Source organism: Mauremys mutica, chromosome 22 (assembly GCF_020497125.1).
Source record: "Mauremys mutica isolate MM-2020 ecotype Southern chromosome 22, ASM2049712v1, whole genome shotgun sequence".
Taxonomy (NCBI): Eukaryota; Metazoa; Chordata; order Testudines; family Geoemydidae; genus Mauremys; species Mauremys mutica.
In genome coordinates, this window is record NC_059093.1 from 20,782,642 (window position 1) to 20,793,888 (window position 11,247).

The following is an 11,247-nucleotide window of genomic DNA, read 5'->3' on the forward strand; positions in this document are numbered from 1 at the left end:
GGATAAATGTAAAGTAATGCACATTGGGAAAAATAACCCCAACTATACATACAACATGATGGGGGCTAATTTAGCTACAAGTCAAGAAAAAGATCTTGGAGTCATCGTGGGTAGTTCTCTGAAGATGTCCACGCAGTGTGTAGAGGCGGTCAAAAAAGCAAACAGGATGTTAGGAATCATTAAAAAGGGGATAGAGAATAAGACTGAGAATATATTATTGCCCTTATATAAATCCATGGTATGCCCACATCTTGAATACTGTGTACAGATGTGGTCTCCTCACCTCAAAAAAGATATTCTAGCACTAGAAAAGGTTCAGAAGAGGGCAACTAAAATGATTAGGGGGTTAGAGAGGGTCCCATATGAGGAAAGATTAAAGAGGCTAGGACTCTTCAGCTTGGAAAAGAGAAGACTAAGGGGGCATATGATAGAGGTATATAAAATCATGAGTGATGTTGAGAAAGTGGATAAGGAAAAGTTATTTACTTATTCCCATAATACAAGAACTAGGGGTCACCAAATGAAATTAACAGGCAGCAGGTTTAAAACAAATAAAAGGAAGTTCTTCTTCAACTTGTGGAACTCCTTACCTGAGGAGGTTGTGAAGGCTAGGACTATAACAATGTTTAAAAGGGGACTGGATAAATTCATGGTGGCTAAGTCCATAAATGGCTATTAGCTAGGATGGGTAAGAATGGTGTCCCTAGCCTCTGTTCGTCAGAGGATGGAGATGGATGGCAGGAGAGAGATTACTTGTAAAGCCTGTTAGGTTCACTCCCTTTGGGGCACCTGGCATTGGCCACTGTCGGTAGACAGATACTGGGCTAGATGGACCTTTGGTCTGACCCAGTACGGCCTTTCTTATGTTCTTATTAGAGTTGCACAAATTAACTTTTAGAATCCTGGCGGGCCCCCACTTTCTGCACTCGGAGTGACAGAGTGGAGATTCAGCCGTGACACATACTATGAACAAAATTGATCATAATTTTCTAGAAGAGTGAACATAGGGGCACAGACTTGCACAGTGTCCGTCTGTGTGTTCCCAACATATATGTGGGTATTTCAATCCTTCACAAGCAAGGTGTTCGGCATCTTCAAACACCTGGGGAACCAGTCCTGGGAATTCACTGGTTTATTAAGTGACACTCTATGGAATTGAGAGACATTTTATATTATTTTATTATAAATACCAATATGATGAAATTGCAATGAATCGTGCTAGATATGCCATGTAAGGTGTCAATGAAAATGTTGTGATTTTCCAAGTTTGATAATCTTGTGTCTATCTTTGTATTGTGAGTTATAGATATGTAGGGTATATCTGTATTCCAGACTTGTGTAGTGTTTGAGTGACACCCCCAGACATATTGGCATCAGTGCTGCCCAGCCTGTTCAATGGCCCATCCAGAGTCATCAGCTGTACAATGAACCCATTGAAAGGATCAAGGGGAGACACCTATTGAGTCAGCAAGACATGCAGGGATATGCCTGTGTACTGAGACCTCCAAGGCTTTTCCATGCCATGTGCTGTGAAGCTTGTGTTTGGGACACAGGAAGTAGAAGCCACTTGGCAAAAGGAATATAAAGGGCAGCTGCATCATCTCCATTTTGTCTTTAGTCCCTCTTCCTACCTCTGGAGCAACTTCTCTACAAACTGAACCCTGGAACAAAGAACTGAATGATGTCGGGGGAGGGATAGCTCAGTGGTTTGAGCATTGACCTGCTAAACCCAGTATTGTGAGTTCAATCCTTGAGGGGGCCACTTAGGGATCTGGAGCAAAAAATCATTACCAGAGAGCCTTTCAAGCCAGCAACTCACCAATACTGCTAAGAACCAGATATATAGATTTCTGAATGTATCTGACTGTTTTCCCATTTTAACAACTTCCTTTTTCTTTCCTTCTTTTATAATAAACCTTTAGTTGAGATGCTTTCTTGCTTATAAACCTTTAGTTTAGATGCTAAGGATTGGCTGGCATCATAGTATTCTGGGTAAGATCCAAACCTATACAGACCTGGTAATGTGGCTGACTCTGCGGTCAGAAGAACACTTCGTTTATGTGATCAGAGTTTTTAAATAACTTCTCACTGTGCCGGACCTAGGTGCTGATTGGGAGTCAGAGAACTGGAATGCAGTAAAGGGGGCCGTGTGATGTCTTTTTTCAGTTTCTCAATAACCAGTGTGGGGGATCAGAAGCACAGTTGGTGACTGATCGGTGAATTTAACTTCCGTGTTAACCACCAGTTTTGGGAGCATCTGCTCTCCCTTTTTCAGTCTGCCCTGATCTTGGCATTTTCAGTGTGGACTGCCCCAGGCACACTGGGTCACAGTAAGCACTGAAGTTAAATTAATAGTGTTTTTTATGACACAGTCATATGAAATCAGCTGAACTCCTTTGTTTTCTTTTATCTGAGCAGGGTTTCCAGTTTCCAAACCTCATATAATCTCCCAGCTGGAACAAGGGGAAGAGCCATGGGTCCCAGACCTCCAGGGTTCAGAAGAAAGAGAGATCCTGAGAGTTTCCTGCACAGGTGAGGAAAGATTAAACCAACTCAGAATCTGTAAGTGCCTGAAGGAAACATCTGGGATGCCCTTGGAAGGTTTCTCAGTTCATTATTGTCCCTAGCAGGGATCGTATCCTCAGGGTAAATATAGCTCATGGCTTCCTGTAGACCCTAGCAGACACCAGGCAGTAGCTTCCTCCCTTTCCTCTGTGAGTTTGGATGGGATGTGAGGGCCGAATTGATCCCCTCCTCTCTCCTGTTTGGGGAAGAGTTTGGGGGAGTTCAGTTCTTGATTTTTATTTGACGTCTCTCCAGCACTTGTTTTGGTTTGGCCTTCCCCTTTCCATCCCTGTTTGAGGTTTCTGTCTCTATCACAGCAGGTGACGCAATGGTATGTGAGAAAGAGGAGCAGAATTCTCAGCAGGAAAATGTTGAGAAAGTGGCCTAAACACAGAGAATTATCGCAAAGATCGAAAAGGAATGTGTCCTGGAGTCATGAGCAGGGAAAATCCTGTGAGATTCAGCACAGACCAGAAAGAGAGCAAGGAAACCAGCCAGAGGAGAAAATGGGTAAATTTATTTCCTGTCGGGGAACTCAGAAAAGCGTCAAGGAAACCACAACACAGCAGGAAGTCCTCATGGGAAAGAGGAAAAATACATGTACTGAGTGTGGAAAAACCTTCACTTGCAGCTCAGCCCTTTCTGTTCATCAGAGAATCCACACAGGGGAGAGGCCCTATGAATGCCGTGAGTGTGGGAAAAGCTTCAATAGCAGCTCAGACCTTTCTAAACTTCAGATAATCCACACAGGGAAGAGGCCCTATGAATGTCATGAGTGTGGGAAAAGCTTCTCTAGCAGCTCAGCCCTTTCTCAACCTCAGAGAATCCACACAGGGGAGAGGCCCTATGAATGCCGTGAGTGTGGGAAAAGCTTCAATAGCAGCTCAGACCTTTCTCAACATCAGAGAATCCACACAGGGGAGAGGCCCTATGAATGCCGTGAGTGTGGGAAAAGCTTCAATAGCAGCTCAGGCCTTTCTAAACATCAGAGAATCCACACAGGGGAGAGGCCCTTTTATTGCAGTGAGTGTGGAAAAACCTTCACTTGCAGCTCAGCCCTTTCTATTCATCAGAGAATCCACACAGGGGAGAGGCCCTATGAATGCCATGAGTGTGGGAAAAGCTTCACTAGCAGCTCAGGCCTTTCTCAACATCAGAGAATCCACACAGGGGAGAGGCTCTTTGATTGCAGTGAGTGTGGGAAAACCTTCACTTGCAGCTCAGCCATTTCTGTTCATCAGAGAATCCACACAGGGGAGAGGCTCTTTGATTGCAGTGAGTGTGGGAAAACCTTCACTTACAGATCAGTCCTTTCTCAACATCAGAGAATCCACACAGGGGAGAGGCCCTATGAATGCCGTGAGTGTGGGAAAAGCTTCATTAGCAGTTCAGGACTTTCTAAACATCAGAGAATCCACACAGGGGAGAGGCCCTTTTATTGCAGTGAGTGTGGAAAAACCTTCACTTGCAGCTCAGCCTTTTCTGTTCATCAGAGAATCCACACAGGGGAGAGGCCCTATGAATGTCATGAGTGTGGGAAAAGCTTTATTACCAGCTCAGACCTTTCTAAACATCAGAGAATCCACACAGGGGAGAGGCCCTTTTATTGCAGTGAGTGTGGAAAAACCTTCACTTGCAGCTCAGCCTTTTCTGTTCATCAGAGAATCCACACAGGGGAGAGGCCCTATGAATGTCATGAGTGTGGGAAAAGCTTCTCTAGCAGCTCAGGCCTTTCTAAACATCACAAAATCCACACCGGTGAGAGACCTTATAAATGCACTGAGTGTGGGAAAACCTTCAATCACAGCTCACACCTTCTTACCCAATGGAAGCAGTGAGTGTGGGAAAACCTTGTCTTGCCACTGAGCCCATGTGAGCCATCAGAGAATCTGCAAGGGGGATCAACACCATAAAAACCTCTAGGGCTATCAATACTTTAATACTTTTCCTGATTCCCACTTTTAAAAGCTGTTTGAAGCACCGATATCCCTCAGCTTGTCCAGATGAGTGAGTGGCCTATTTTTGCATTTTGCAGTTTGACCTCTTTGAGGTGGACTCATTTATCCTTTCTATCAACTCCATTCTCCCATAAGTAATTCAAGTGTGCCCTTCCTATCAGGAACCAGGGAGCATCACATTTATACCATTCCTCCTATTGCAAAGTTATTGTTAGAGTCACCAGTGATACAGATTGTATCATTGCCAGTTGTTCTCATGTTGTGCTGAAGAGCAGTTATCATGGGAACTTTTCATATTACATTTAAATGAAGAGCAGGGGCAGGAAAAAAGTGTCATTTCAGCCTCTGTGATACTGGAAGGAGATGTAAAAAGCGACAGAGTCTCCTGTGGCACCTTATAGACTAAAATACGTACTGGAGCATAAGCAATATACAAAAACCTGTAGGAGAACACTTCAACCTCCCTGGACACACAATAGCAGATTTAAAAGTGCCATCCTGCAGCAAAAATACTTCAGGGCCAGACTTCAAAGAGAAACTGCTGAGCTTCAGTTCATCTGCAAATTTGACACCATCAGCTTAGGACTAAACAAAGACTGTCCCTGGCTAGCCAACTACAAAAGCAGTTTCTCCTCCCTTTGTGTTCACACCTCAACTGCTAGAAGAGGGGCCCATCCTCCCTGATTTAACTAACCTTGTTATCTCTAGACTGATTCTTGCCTGCATATTTACACCCGCCTCTGGAAATTTCCACTACATGCATCTGACGATGTGGGGATTTACCCACGAAAGCTCATGCACCCATATGTCTGTTAGTCTACAAGGTGCCACAGGACTCTTTGTCACATTTTGCAGATCCAGACTAAGGCCTGGTCTACACTTGTGGGGGGGGGGGGGGGTCGAACTACCTTAGTTCGAACTTCTTACCTGTCCAGACGCCGCGGGATCAAAGTCCGCGGCTCCCCCATCGACTCCGCGGTGGTGGAGTTCCGGAGTCGACGGGAGTGCGTTCGGAGTTTGAACTACCGCATCTAGATTAGACGCAATAGTTCAAACTCCAAGAACTCGAACGCTACCCGTCAACCCGGCTGGTAAGTATAGATGTACCCTAACAGAGCTACTCCTCTGATACTTGGAAGGAGATGGGGTGACTCAGAGATTCCCTCCTTCCCCATCATGGCAGAACTGGGCAGAACTGTTACCTTTTGTCTGAGCCAGGCAGAGTTTATCGTCATCACATTCTACCCCTCCACTTCTCAAAGTGTCATGTGATGAAGAGTTCTCAGTTGTCTGTGCTTGGAGATGATGCTTTGACTTATTTAATCCTATGCCAGAGTTGCTATGACTGGTGAGAAAAGTATCAAAGACCGGGAAGGGGAATTCAAATGGATCCTAATCGCAGTGTGATCATTTCGAGTTTAAATCCCAGGTTCCATCTATTGGTAAAGCCAATTCTGGCAAGGTGGCTGTTTTCTCCCCCATTATGGCAATGCTAGAATACTAAACATGTTGTAAATAACATAACTGACTATTGAGACAGTTACTCACTGAAATATGTTTGAATGGTTCAGAGGAGAATGTGATAGGAGAATCTCTTGTCCTGATTCTAAATAATTAGATGTAATCTGCTCTGGAATTTCAGTTTAAACGTTCATTGTCATGTATTTTATCTCTCTGTTATCTGGGTTTCTATCTTTCTTGATGGCTGTGTGGTCACACAATTAGATATTAGTTCAGCTCAGATTTATTGGAGAGTTTAAGACAAATGACCATTTGCTTAAAGTCATCATTTCTCACTTCAGCTTTGCTTTTTCCCCATCCTTCCATGATGATATGGAGAAAGTTCAAGTTCAGTTCTGTCAATAAAAGAGAACTCTCCAGTTTACTGGCCATGCTAACAAAGACACAGCAGTGATCTAAAATCTCCACTTGGAAATTGTGAACAACAGCAGACCTCCAACTAACTGAAGGAAGTGCATATGATCACAGTGTAGTTCAATTGTTTAAATCAATATGGTCTCAGATGGCTATGTTGGCAGGAGAAGCTCTCCTGCTGATGTAGCGCTATTTACATAGGGGATTAGAGCTGTGTAACTATGTTGCTCAGCTATATCGATTTTTCACACCCCTGAGCAATAATTATACCGATAAATGTCTTTAGTGTAGCCCGGACAGTTTTCTCCTGTGTTTTCTGCATTTGTATCACTTCTCCCCTACTTCCTACTACTTTGAAAGATTTAAAGTGTGAAAAAAGAGGTATTTTTCCTCATGATCCTAACATTCCCACATAGGAGACCCCTTCCACCAACACGCATGGCAGAAGAACCAGAGATATATGAACTCACAGAAGTGTTGGGACAAACCACAACTTGAGCCAAGGTTGAGTTGTTGGCAATGGGGATTAAAAGAAAACTAACATATGTGACCAGAATTTGTGATCTTTGAATATATTAGTGTTACTAGTGAAAATGAAATCATAGGTGATGTTATTGGTTAGAGTAAGAGACTAGTTATTTGATAATCTGAATTATTTTGGAAAACTGAAAGTTGTCTTGTGGTTTTTTTCTTTTTTTAGTTGTACAGGAAATGATGGTTAATCTTCAAAAGTTAATTTGATTTAATTTACCCCCTGTAGTGTAAACCTGGTAGAAAACCTCACTCCAAAGGTTGGGATGGGAGAATAGGTGTTAGAAAGAGTGTATAAGAGAATATTGGGTCTGTATAGGTTTTATTTTTTTTGTATTTCAGATAGAGCATACTTTGCTTAGCTTCAAAGTCAATTTCTATTAAAAGGAAAACTTCTCGAGGAGACAAGTTGTGTAAGTTTTTACCCACTTACACTGTAAATGTCACTGACTTCCCCACTTCTCTAATTTGCAAAGGAAAGGCCTGACATCTGTCATAGGATATGTCCAGCAGGTAGGAAAGCTGCAGTTGTCAACCATCAGTACCAAGGAAAAGGCTGAAGTCCATTGCCTTTCATATCTAAAAGCCATCTAGAGGCTGGTCTACACTGAAAAGCTATGTTGACATGGCCACATCTCTCAGGGGCGTGAAAAATCCACTCCACTGAGAGAAGTAGTTAATGTGACCTGAGCCCCAGTGTAGACAGTGTTATGTTGTCAGAAGAATATTTCCAGTGTTTGAAGGGTAAACACAGCCTTAGACAGATTGATCCCCTCTGGGAAGCGAGTCATGACATCAATTCCAATTTTGACCCATCTCCCTATATGTGAGAAATCTGCTAGTATGGAGGGCTGAGCCAGCTGTCCGATCACCTGGTTCAACTGAGAGAAAAGCTCTTAGTACCCATCAGTCCAAAGACTGAGAGAAATGTTGAGTTCCAACCATTGTCATTTTAGTATCTGATTGTTCCTTTCTCTATTTTTTGTGTTGGCCTTTCTGTTCTAATCAGAGGGTGACTGTGTAGCTCAGTGCATGTGTGATAAATGCTCTTTGGTTCCAATTGGCAGAGAGGTCAAAGTAATTCACAAGAAACTCCTGCCTCAGACCTGACAGACTCATCACACCTAATGCACTGATTTTTATGATATTATCCAGGAAGCATAGCAGTGAGCTCTCTACTGAAAGCTTGTAAATTATTGTTACTCCTGATCACTGCAAGAGGTGTGTATGAGTCCTATTGAAGGAGTCATGTTAGTATATGGAAAATTATGCCCATATGGTATTGTCATGAAAGTGAGTCACCCCAATCAAAGGTCTTGTTGGGAATGGCCCTTTCAAGTGGGAGGGAATTGTCACCCGTCCCTTGCTAGCCAGTTATGTGATGTGTTGTTGCATTGTCAACCTTTGCACCAGCCCAGAAAAGCCAATGGAAAACTATCAAAGACAAATTATAGACATGGAAACCCTGTGGAAGTGTAAACGACAATATGACAATGAGGAAATGGTCCTTTCTGTGAATATACACAGAAAACTGATTCATTTTATAACACGGTGGAGAGAAACACTCTGGTTCCATTCACCAAGGAGATCACTAATGACCAGTGGTGCTTCAAGAAAGGCAGGGCCCTGGCTCCTAGGGACTAGCAGTCACTGCAATAGACTGTCACCTCAGACTTCAATCTACTTAGGTAGGAAAGGTAACTATTAAAAAGTGTAGGTTGCATTTTGTGATTTTGTTTTGTTGGTAACAGTTGGTTTCCATCATTCACATTTGTTTGTTTAAATCTCTGTCCCTTGTTAAAGAAATTTCCCTTTGTTCAATAACTGTGCTCAAGTGCTGTGTGTGATCCAGTAGCAGTGGGCTACTGTAATTCTGTAAAACTGGTAACCTGGGATGTACCATTGCTTCGGGCAGAGAGGATCTGGGATTTTTCTGCGCCCTGGTCTACTCTAGGGGAGGGAATCAATCTAAGTTACGCAACTTCAGCTACATGAATAACGTAGCTGAAGTCGATGTACTTATGTCATAAACAGTTAGTTAAGGGTTAAGGTTTTTGTCTGCCTGTAAAGGGTTAACAAGCAGTACCTGTGGAAACCTGACCAGAGGACCAATGAGGGACAAGATAATTTCAAATCCCTGTGGAGGGAAGTTTTTTTTCCTGTTCTTTGTTTTAGAGAGTCTCTCTTGGGAATTAAGAGGAGTCCAGACATCTTAATCAAGTCCTCCCAGGTTTCTGCAATAAATTGTTTCTATTCAAGCTAGTGAGTATTAGCAAGGAACTAGTATTCTTTATACTTTTATTTCTGTATTTGCAATTCTGTGTTTTGCTATATAATTTCTTTAATTCTGTACTGTTATTGCTTTTACTGAGAAAGAAAGGAGGGGGAATTCTCTCCAGAGATTGATAAGTTTAGACCCTGTATATTGTTCCATCTTGGTTACAGAGACAGTGACTTTCTTTTATTTTGTTTAATAAATCTTTTCTGTATAGTACTTGGTTAATCTTTCTTTGGAGTGAATTCTCAGACAAACGGGAGGGGGAGGCATCCCTCTGTAGTTAGATCCCGGTATCTCTCCTAGGAAAAGGGAGGGGGGAGGAAGCAGGGGGGAATGGTTTATTTCTCCCGGGTGTAAGAACTCCATGGATTTGGGGCTCTTGGGATCCCCAAGGATTTTGGGGAAGGACTGTGTCCCAATCCACGTACCTGATTGGGTGGTGGCAGCTTTTACCAGATCTAAACTAGGATTTTTAGTTTAGAGGGAAAACAGTGCAGGTCCCCATTTTGGAACCCAACAAGCTCTAAGTGGGGGTGAGACCTATGACAACTTAGGTCGGCTTACCATGGTGTCTTCATCGCGGTTTTAGTCGACTGCTGCAGCTCCCCAGTAGACTCTGCCTGCACCTCTCACCAAGCTGGAGTACAGTGGTCGACAGAAGAGTACTCGAGGATCGATTTATTGCATCTACACTAGACCCGATAGATCGATCCCCCCGCTGGATCAGATCGCTGCCCGCCAATTCAGCAGATAGTATAGACATACCCTGAGTATCTGATGATTGGAGCTGGACCCCAGAGGGGGACACATTGAAGGAACTCAGGGGTTAAGGTGCCTTTATTGTCAAATGTCAAGGTTGCTGTAGCTCAGAGGAGGGTGCTTGACTGTCTGACAGGCTGGTGAGTTTGGTCACTAACATCCAGCTGCCAAATGCAAAAGTCCCTCTTCCTCGTGGCAGGTGGCCACAAGGACACTCACGGCCCTCAGCACCCTGAGAAGGGTCACAATGTGCATCTATGTTAATCCACACAGGGAAAGCTCCCTATAGAATAAAAACTCTGCCCTATGAAATCATGGAATATTGTGGCTCTTCGCTCTGTGAAAGCACATAAAGAATCCAAGCGCTGGAGGGTAGGGTTTGGGTTCCAGAGTGACCTAGACAAATTGGAGGATTGGGCCAAAAGAAATCTGATGAGGTTTCAACAAGGACAAGTGCAGATTCCTACTCTCTAAGGGCTTGGCTACACTTACAAATTTTCAGCGCTGCAGCTGGGTGTGAAAACACACCCTCTCCAGCGCTGCAAATTGCGGTGCTGCAAAGCGCCAGTGTGGTCAAAGCCCCTGCGCTGGGAGCGCGGCTCCCAGCGCTGTACGTTATTCCCCACAGGGAGGTGGAGTTACGGACAGCGCTGGGAGAGCTTTCTCCCAGCGCTGGCCGCTTTGACTACACTTAGCGCTTCAAAGCGCTGCCGCGGCAGCGCTTTGAAGTGTAAGTGTAGCCAAAGCCTAGGATGGAAGAGTCCTATGCACCGCTACAGGCTGGGGACAGTGGCAGTTCTGCAGAAAAGGAGCTGGGGATTACAGTGGACAAGAAGCTGGATATGAGTCAATATTGTGCCCTTGTTGCCAGGAAGGTTAACAGCATATTGGGCAGCATTAGTGGGAATGTTGCCAGCATATCAAAGGAATGTGATTAGTCCCTTCTATTTGGCACTGATGTGGCCACATCTGGAGTACTGCATCCAGTTACCCCCCCATCTCCCCCCATCCCCCCGCTAAAGAATGGATGTGGACAAATTGGGAGGAGTGTTCAGCGGAGGGCAACAAAAATTATTAGGAGACCTGGGCATATGATTTATGAAGAGAGGCTGAGGGAACTGGAGTTATTTAGTCTGCAGAAGAGAAGAGTGAGGGGGGTTTTTGTTGGCAGCCTTCAACTACCTTAATGTGGTTTCCAAAGTGGATGGAGCTCGGCTGTTCTCAGTGGTGGCAGATGACAGAACAAGGAGCAAATGGTCTCAAGTTGCAGTGGGGGAGGTC